The following is a 7,038-nucleotide window of genomic DNA, read 5'->3' on the forward strand; positions in this document are numbered from 1 at the left end:
TCTTTTCACGCTTTGGTAAATTGACAAAATTGAAAAAAGTTGTTTCAGATTCGTAAGTTTTCGTTTTAGTTATGATATTTGTGAGGAAACAGTAATACTGAACATTAACCATGCTCTAATATAGCCATTATATGCATCTTTTGACGATTTTAAAACCTAAAAAATTATAAAGTGTTGCAACGCGAAACGATTGAATAATTTGGAGAGTTCTGTTTTTGTCGTTAAATTTTGTGAAACTACGAAGATTGCTTATATAAGGTATAAAATACGTCAAGAATGTGTACTCGGCGGAATAGCTCAGTAGGCTAAAGCGTTTTTACTTCAGGACTCTGGCAGGACTCCAGGGGTCACTGGTTCGAAACCTGCTCCGGGCAATGTTCTTTTCCTTTTTTAAATTTTTTTCTTGATTTTTTACTGGAGCTTTTACGATCCAATGTTTACATTTATCAATATAAAGCATTTAATGAATAAGTTAAAAAAATGCCAAAATCTGTGAAAAGGCCCCTTTAACATTTGTTCGTAAACACTCTAGAGGCCACATTTCTTGCCCGATATTCATGAAACTTGGTCAGAAGCTTTATCCCAATGAAATCTTTGTCCCAATGAAATCTCGGTCGAGTTTGAAACTGGGTAGTGTCGGGTCAAAAACTAGGTCACTAGGTCAAAAAATAAGAAAAACATTGTAAACACTGTAAAAGTCACATTTCATGCCCAATATTCATGTTACTTTGTCAAAATGTTTGACTTAATGATATGTTGGTTGAGTTCAAAAGTGGTTCCGGTCCGTTGAAAAACATGGTCGCCAGTGGGCGGGGCAGTTTTCCTTATTTGGCTATAAATAAACCTTGTAAACACTCTAAAAGTCATAATTTGTGCCCAATCATCATAAAACTTAACCAAAACATTGGTTTTATTGATATCTCGGACAAGTTCGAAAATGGTCCAGATCGGTGAAAAAACATGGCCGCCAGTGGGCAGGGCATTTTTCTCTATATGTATATAGTGAAAACATGTGAATTCTCTTTTTGAAGTCACATTTTTGGCCCAATTTTCATGAAATTTGGTCAGAACATTTGTTTCCTTGATACGAGAGTTTAGTTCAAAAATGGTTCCGGTCAGTTGAATAACATGGCTGCCAGGGGGGGGGGGGGGGGGGCAGTTTATAGTAAAAAAAAGCTTTTGAACACTCTAGAAGTCACATTTTTCGCCAAATCATGAAAATTGGTGAAAAGATTGGTTTTTATATTTTAATTTTGAGTTTTCAAATGGTTCCGATTGGTAAAAAAACATGGCCCCCAGGGTGGGTGGGGCAGTTTTCCTTCTGTGACTAGAGAGAAACCTTGTGATCGAACACTATAGAAGTCACATTTTTTGGCTTATCATTGTGAAACTTAGTCAATACATTGGTTTTATTGATTTCTCGGACAAGTTGGAAAATGGCTCAGATTGGTGAAACACACTGTTTAGCTCACCTGATTGCTCAGGTGAGGTTTTAGGATTGGTCTTTGTCCGCAGTCCGTCCGTCCACATTTGGTTTGTAAACACTCTAGCATTCACACTTCTCAAGCATTCTTTATGAAAGTTGCTGAAAGATCTCTGTCAAGTTTGATAATGAGCAAAATCACATAATTAATGCCATAATTATTGCCCTTTGATTGTCCAAATTTTCATTACATTATACAAAATCCTTTTAAACACTGTAGAGGTCAAAATTTTGTTTTAGATTTTATGAATCTTGGTCAAAATATTAATTTTTGTAAGCAAAGTTTGATGTTTGGTAAGGGGGGTCAACTCAAAATATATGTCACCAGGTCAAATCTTTCAAAAAACAAAAACACTCCATACGCCAGAGTTTTGGTTCAATAATGATTAAACTTGACCAGGATGTTTGTCTGGACAATATCTAGGTCAAGTTTGACGTAAGGTAAAGATTGAATGAACCAACTCCTCTCAGGTAAGCGAACAAGGGCCATCTTGGCCCTCTTGTCACTTTAACTTTTTATATTATGCATGTTAAATGTTCTTATCTTACAAAGATGAACTTTTAAATCCATCAAGAAATAATTAGAAAACAACTATTTCTAATTAAAAACGCACGCCACTCCAATGTGCTGAAGCAGTCACAGAGGGGATAATCACGTGATAGTCAAGACAGAAATGGACGTGGTTTTTAGCTTGGCTGTTTTCGGAGAAAACTCTAGGTATTGTCACATTGGCTCTAAAATCAAAGTGCTTCCACCTACAACTTTTAAACTTTATATGTAGATGTACCTTGATGAGTTCTACACGCCACACCCATTTTTGGTCACTAGGTCATAGGTCAAGGTCACTGTGACCTCTAAAAAAATAAAAAAAATCTAAGTTTTTATTTATTCAAAGCTGCACCCGCAGTCGAGCGTTGGCATCCGTTAGCCTCAGGGTACCAATTCTCGAACGATTTTTGCAGATTTTATTTAATTTGTCAAACTGTTTCAAGTTTTTTAAATTATTTTAAGCAGATATTTCAGGTAAAAGACTTCTCTTTCTGAAACTATAAAATGTAAAGAAAACAAGTGTTAATAACTCGACCTTACCGTTGGTAAAATGAAGTTGGTTCTGTTAACATTTTGCAACCCGTTTGGAACCAATTATCGAACGTTCATTCAAGCAAGCCATCAGACATTTGCAACACACACATAACATTGCAACTAACGTGGATAATCATTACTAATATATTTTGTTCATTTAATCAAAAGATTAATACTAATTGATACTTTGAACAAACATTTTCCTTTTTTGACTTCTCTAACTGCCTCTTGTAGAGCACAGACTGAGTATTTATTTGATAATTTTCGTGGCATTTGTCTAAAAGAAATAAAAAGAAAATCTAAATAGATGTATTATATTGATAAATACAATGATTCTCAATAAATGTGGTTGAATGTTACCGAGTTACGAGTTGGCGTCAGTACGGATTGACCATAAAACAATAGTTGTTCGCAACCTAATGCATTAAAATAAAAATAGGAAACAGGCAAGGTAATGTAATCGCTTATTTTGACAGTTGTAAACAAAGTGATAGGTAGTAAAAAGCCTTAAAGGTGAATGAAAACATAATTTCAAATTGTTAGAATCTTATAAAACAAAACATTTTTATGATTTATAATGATCTAAATGAATTAACCACACATTTATCTGGTCAAATATTAAATTTTTATTTGGTTCAATGAATCTTAGTCTGCAATTGCGTTTACAAAGAAGAGGCTGTCAGGTTGGAAGTTTTCCAATAGAATGTATTCATATTGGACTAACTTAAAATAGGACCCGATTTCGAATTAAACGATTCCACCTTGAGTAAATTTGATTAATATATAAAAATCGTTCGAGTTCCGTTCGATAATAGGTACCCTGAGGATATGCGGTGCTCTTGTTAGATTTTATGATTTTGTGACTTTGATAAAGCAATTTTTAGAATTGTTTTATGGTGTAAGTGCTTTTGGTAACAGTTGAACGATAACCTGGACAACAATCGTGTGACGGAGCCCAAATTTGAGCGATTCCCCCGTATCATAACGACTATTTTTGAGTTTTTATTTCTTGTCCTTTGTTCGTCGGCATGGTCGGTTGTGTTGAAAAGCTGTGAAGAAAACAATTTTGACATTTTACGGTGTTTTATTGCCTTCGTTTGTGTCTTTATGTGTGCAAATTGTGTTTTATGTTGTCTGTTATACGTGTAAAGTGTTTATAAACAGATGTTATCGCACTAGCGTTAATTTAAATTAAATCCTGGAAACAAAAGAAAGTATAGGAGGCAGCCATATTGATATTGAATGTCGTAAATTTTAATTAAAATCTTTTTTAAACTTTTAAGTCCGTCTGTCATCTGACATTTGTTGTGCGTCTATGGTGTGATTTACCAGAGGGATTTTGTTTTATCTTCTCGCTTACTCATACTTATCTTTTGACTTCTTAAATTGTAAGAAACGGTTTACCAGATTTTACGTTCTTATTACAATTCTACAATTTTGACATTGCTCACGGTGCACAATTAGTTAGGCGGCACGCAATTAATTAGGAGGCAGCCAAGAAGTCACGGTTTCACAAGACAAACTGAACAACTTATCCTTACTATTCCCTGTGGCCGTCACATCATGGCTACACTTGTTCCAGTAGGGCCCTCAGCGGGTTCATTCATAGATACGGAAGCACGGCCCTACACCCTCAATGTTGATGCTGCCCTTATTAAGAAACTGAAGACAGCAAGAAGAAATATATCCCTTGAAGTCCACTATAAGCAGGGAAGTCTTGTCATTTATGCAGATCTTGCAACATTCGAACTCTTAAAACGTGCCATGCTTCAATATTACTCTGTTAAAAAACCGAACCGATCAATATACATTAAAGAAGTGTATGACAGAAAGCGTGTCGCTATTACTGAATACACTATCCGTGTACAATGTGCTGAACATTCCAACACATTAAATATCTACCCCACAACTAGTAGGTATATTGTCAACGGGAAAGGCGTGCAGGGTTTCATTGATAATGACCTCCCAGAACTTCACTCCATGGTACAAGATGCACAATCTGCATGTGGTTATAGCTTCGAATATAAAAACAGAACCTTGCAGTTAGAGATAGAGAAGGCCCCGAACAAGAAATATGAGAAAGCATCTGTTATTTGTGCGGGCTGTAACAGGAACTGTAAAAAGAAAGGTACCTTCAGCACGTTTGGTAACTACTGGATTCATTACAAATGCGAAAAACTCTCAAAATCTGAAATAGAATATATTGAAGACAAGAACAATCAGAACAAACAATACAAATGTATTATACTCTCTCCCTACCTGCATTATGTCCTCCTCCTCCTCGTGTCACAACAAGTGCGCAAGATATCATCGAACACGCTGGTGATCGTTGTGTAGCCTGTGACACCCTTATTGTAGATAATGGTGAGGTATGCGATAGCTGTCTGGGTCCCTGTCACAATTCATATGTCCACAGAAATGGGTGTGGTGTTGCATGTAATCTTTGTGCTGCAAACCAATCGCAGATTAATGCGACAATAAACATGACTGACAAAATCCCTGCAATGTCCGATATCGATACTGATATATCCGGTTTCATGCCGACAACCTCCAGCAAACAGCAAGTTACTCCTGCTCACAACGCCATTGTTATCACCAGCTTACATCAGGATGGTTCCCTACCCCCTAGTACCCCTGATCCTCCGTCGGGCTGGAAATCAGTTTTGAACACAGGTGATGAGCCAACTCCCGTCCAGAGTTGTGAAAAGTGTCTGAGGTCTGATGAAATCCGCGTAAATGAAGCTAGGCTTAGTAAATGGGAGACTGAACTTAAGTCTAAACAAAAAAAGTTGGATGCAATTCAGAAAGATAACTGCAAGCTTGAAGCATTAGTGAAAAAACTTGAAAATAAAAATAATGAAATGAATCCGACTATTAAAACGTTAAACACTAGAATTTTCATGCTTGAAAAGGAAATTCACCCATGTACTCCACAAACGTCTGAAAATCACCCAGTGACAAGTGAAACTGCGACACCATCTCTTACATGTACAATTAATCTTGATCAATTAGGAGGCGTTAGTAGCAAGTTTGTAACAAGCTGTCAGACTCTTCATGACAAAATCACAGATATTGTGTTCAGTAAAATACAAAAGAAAGTCGACTTTGTTGCCAGCGTATTTAAGAACAACTCGCAAACAATCTCTCGAGACGACTCTTGTACATCCAGAACTATTTTCGCATATACACAGGTTCCTGGAACTGCTACTTCAGATGCAGGACTGCTAACAGGAGACTCTCTCTTTCATGTCACACCCCCAATTTCAACTAATCTTATTCCCCAGCAAACCCCAAAATGGCCCCCTCCACTACACATGCCTCCACCTGGCTACCCGGTGAGTGGAAGCATCCCAGTGTATCCTCATACGAAGGTACAAACCCAATTAGCAACCAATGTTCTCGTACTGTACGGGCTGATAACGGTCACCATGCGTCCCCTGGAAGCGTTCATCCGATAAGCAGTGCCCCATGCAGGCTGCCGGCTGTAAACCGTGGTAATTCTTCACCAGGTAGTGTCCTACCGGCAAGCAGTGCCAAACGTGAGCGGCCGGTCGATAATCATATTCATCCTACACCAGGAAGTGTTCAGCCAGTGAGCAGTGCTCCATGTAAGCTGTCGATTGATGGTCATTCTGTACCTAGAAGTGTTCAGCCGGTACGCAGTGTCCCATGTAAGCCGCCGCTTGACATTCATCAGCATTCCCTACCTGACAGTCTTCAGCCGGTAAGCAGTGTTCCATGTAAGCTGTCGTTTGATAATCATCAGCATTCCTTACCTGATAGTGGTTGGCCGGTTGGCAGTGCTCCATGTAAGCTGCCGACTGATAATCGTGATCGCACCCCATTCGGATGTGTACCGATGGCAGAAAGCGCTCAATGTAGGCAAGCTCTTGACAACAGTTAATCGCATGCGGGACAGCATGTGATCGATACTCCTACCTCTAGACCCCAAAACGTTTTGGCGAACAGCCTCAAACGACTTGACATTTTAACAAACAAAGACCACATGTAATTGAGGGTGGGCTCCTTTAACTGTAAAGATGTGAATGCTATCATAGAAATATCTAAAAGTGTCAAATAATATTGCTACAAGAACACTGGCTATTCCAAATACAAATTGCACTCCTTGGTGAAATTTCGAATAAATTGGACTACATAGGTAAAGGAACAGACTTTAAAGACCCCTTGTTACGAATTCAATTACCCCGTGGCTATGGTGGTGTGGATATACTATGGGACAAATCGTTAAGTAGTTTCGTTAAACCCCTCCAAGAAGGATCAGAACGCATTCAGTGTGTGGAAATCTGTGACAGGAATTCTTGTAAGATGAAAACACCTATTGTGTGCTATTACATGCCCTGACGGTGGTACAGTATTAGTACTGATGATTTCTGTGGAAGTGTTGATGAACAAATTGAAATTGCCTCCAAGTATAGAAACTCTCATTACATTTTGCTAGGGGGAGATTTAA

This window comes from Dreissena polymorpha, chromosome 11 (assembly GCF_020536995.1).
Source record: "Dreissena polymorpha isolate Duluth1 chromosome 11, UMN_Dpol_1.0, whole genome shotgun sequence".
Taxonomy (NCBI): domain Eukaryota; kingdom Metazoa; phylum Mollusca; class Bivalvia; order Myida; family Dreissenidae; genus Dreissena; species Dreissena polymorpha.